The sequence below is a fragment of the Lycium barbarum genome, chromosome 2 (genome assembly GCF_019175385.1).
Source record: "Lycium barbarum isolate Lr01 chromosome 2, ASM1917538v2, whole genome shotgun sequence".
Classification (NCBI taxonomy): Eukaryota; Viridiplantae; Streptophyta; class Magnoliopsida; order Solanales; family Solanaceae; genus Lycium; species Lycium barbarum.
Genome location: NC_083338.1, coordinates 23,882,430 through 23,885,527, shown reverse-complemented (window position 1 = coordinate 23,885,527; position 3,098 = coordinate 23,882,430). Strand labels below are relative to the sequence as shown.

Sequence of the window (3,098 nt, the reverse complement as noted above, 5' to 3'; positions counted from 1 at the left end):
ATTTTGATATTTTAATTTTTTGTATCATTTTTAGCAAGTTTTACTTATGATAAAAAGTATAACAAATAGAGTCATATTTACGACATAAGTTTTTTTCTTTTTCATTTACAAAATAAAAGAATTATAAAAATATATTTCTATTCACTTACATTTTAATAAACAAATTAGTGACTTTTGTCTAATTATTTTTCTTAGTTACTCCATGTTGTAGTATAATTATTTAGTGTGGGCAAATACGGGTAATAAATCTGATGTTTATGGGCATTTTGTGTAGTTTTATTTGATTTTTAAATATAATTATGGGAGTATAATAAAAATATAAAGTAGAAGTGAAATGTTAGTATGGCAAGAGAATAACATATCAAAGTTTAATATATTTGAATGAATTTACATTTCTGAAAATTGTGTAAGTTGTATAGAATCTGATGTGGAACAGTTTTTAAGTGGCAAAAGGGGGGAAAAATTGTCATATAGCTTGCAAAACGAGGTAAGAGGATTTCTTGGGACAATTGCGCTTCAAGTGTCTAAATTATTCATCAACTAACGTGTTCTCAGTTCTCACAATTTTTTTTTTTTTTTTTGGTACTAATATTACTATTACTTCTAAAAACCACCTTACTTCCAAAATGATTGACCAAAAGTATTAACCTCCACATTATATAACACTCTCACGGTTGCATTTTTACTTTAACCATTCACAAGTCTTTCTTTCTAATTTTATGATGGTTGTGCATAGGTCTTATTGTTGCAGTAAGAGTCATGCTACTTCCATGCATATTTGTGTTTCTAATGTTTCAATTACGAAGAAGGCATTTGTCAATTTTTGATGCAATTGAAATTTTCCTGCATAGTGAGAACAATTTCATGCCCATTTGATACCCCTATTCCAACATAAGGAAGATGACTAGGAATTTCAAAGAGAAACTAGGCCAAGGAGGTTTTGGTTCAGTATGTAAAGGCAAGCTTCGAAGTGGTCCTAATGTAACAGCGACAATATTGAGCAAGCCCAATGCTGATGGAAAAGACTTCATGAATTAGGTTGCCACGATCGAGAGGATTCATCATGTTAACATAGTACAACTTATTGGCTATTGTGCTGAGAGATGTAAGCGTGCCCTCATATATATATGACTTCATGCCTAACGGATCACTTGAAAAGTACATCACACCCCGAGAAGGAGGGGATGATCTATTAAGTTGGGAAAGAAAGTTTGACATTGCTCTAGGAGTTGCTCGAGGTATCGAATATTTGCATCGAAGTTGTGACATTCAAATTCTACATTTTGACATCCAGCCACACAACATACTTTTGGATGAGAATTTCATTCCAAAGATTTCAGATTTTGGTCTTGCCAAATTGTACCCCACAGATAATAGCATTGTAACTCTAACAGTAGCAAGATGAACAATTGGTTATGTAGCTCCAGAATTGATCAACAGAAACGTTGGTCCCTTATCTTATAAGGCGGATGTTTATAGCTTTGGAATGCTATTAATTGAGGTGGCAGGTTTCAAAAGAAACTTGGCAGCAAGAGAGAATACATCAAGCCAGTATTTCCCATATTGGATTTATGATCAACTCGAAGAGGAAAAGGAAAAGGAAATTGAAGTACTAGACGAGATATATGATGACGGATAGTTGATCATAAAGAAGTTGACTTTAGTTGCTTTGTGGTGCATAAAAATGAATCCACTCGATCGTTCCTCAATGACTAAAGTAGTGGAAATGCTTGAAGGTGAATTACAAGCTTTACAAACACCTCCCAGGCCCTCTGAATCGCTGCAACCATCTTCACTAAAATTCAATCTGAGTTCTTCAAGAAGTTCAACTGAGACTGTGAAATTGCTTGAGAGTTGTTCTGATTCTGCAAAAATAGATGTTCTGATTCTTTTTGTATCTCTGGACAAAATCTTTAATACCAAGAAAAGAGGTTTGTGAAGTTGTCTTCATTATTTTATTAATATTCAGGAAGCCTAAAACTGAGAAAGAAGAGGATAGCAAATTTCCAATGGGAAACTACACAAAATATCCATCTGGGCTATTTAATTGTTCCTTTTTTTTTTTTTTCAAACTCATATACCTACTATTTATTCAAACGACCCATTTAGGCATAAAATATTTACCTGAAATTATATTGTTCTTGGTTCAATGACTTGTTCATTTTCATGTGTTTGCCGCTCATATCTAATCACTCTTTTAGATTTCCAATCTGATTGACCATTTATGTTGAAGTCAATTGATTAGGCTTATCAAAATATGCTTGAATCTCAACTTTTACAATTATATATTTTTCTGTCTTATCTGATTTTGGATCGACTTAATAAGTTTTCTTGTCTTCTCATATGATATCGATTATTTGCAGCACGATGAAGAGGTGCAAGTAGCTTATTATTTTTATTTAAATTGGTGCTTGACATCAGCACTTAATTGTATAATTTATATTTGTAGGTGAGGTCATAATTTTGTCCTACTAATAGATGACATGACAACTCTCTCACACCATACTCCAATCTATTTTTTTTCTTTTAATTTGAAATCTGTCACCCCCCCCCCCCCCCCCTTTTTTTGTTGCTTTTTTGCTCCCATTTTGCTTAACAGTTGTTAACAATTTTGGTAAAGGAAAAAGTCTAGGATCAAAAGAACATAGAGAGAAAAAAATTGGGAAGACTTAAGTAAATAATCTCAACTATTGTTAGGTTTTGAGAAAGCTTGAAAAAGATGAGGAAGTTCAGCAAAATTGGCCGAAAATAATTTTCCGGTGAGATTTTATGTTTTCCGGGCGGGCTCGGGGCGGATCCGCATAAGTGAGATAATCAGGTGGGTGATTTTTTTTAATTGGGTCAGCGTTTAAAATTGGACCAGTAATAAAATGTCACGTGGAACCTAAATAAATTTTTTAATTCATTGTTGACCGTTAGTCAAAGAGCATAAGTGAGTCAGAAATGTAACCATATGGTTATTTTTAGTAAAATAGGTGGATGGATGGCATTTTTTGACCTTTTTCAATAGTCCAGGGACATCTTTGGCCCTTTTCCGTATTATAAATTACATTTTCAATTATTACAAAAATTATTTTCAGCCAATTTTCCTCTACTTC

General features: G+C 33.0%; 1 pseudogene; it reads left to right on the top strand.

Moving 5' to 3' along the window:
• The first annotated feature begins 709 nt into the window (after positions 1 to 709).
• Positions 710 to 2,024, top strand: LOC132629412 (rust resistance kinase Lr10-like; annotated as a pseudogene).
• The last annotated feature ends 1,074 nt before the right edge of the window (positions 2,025 to 3,098 follow it).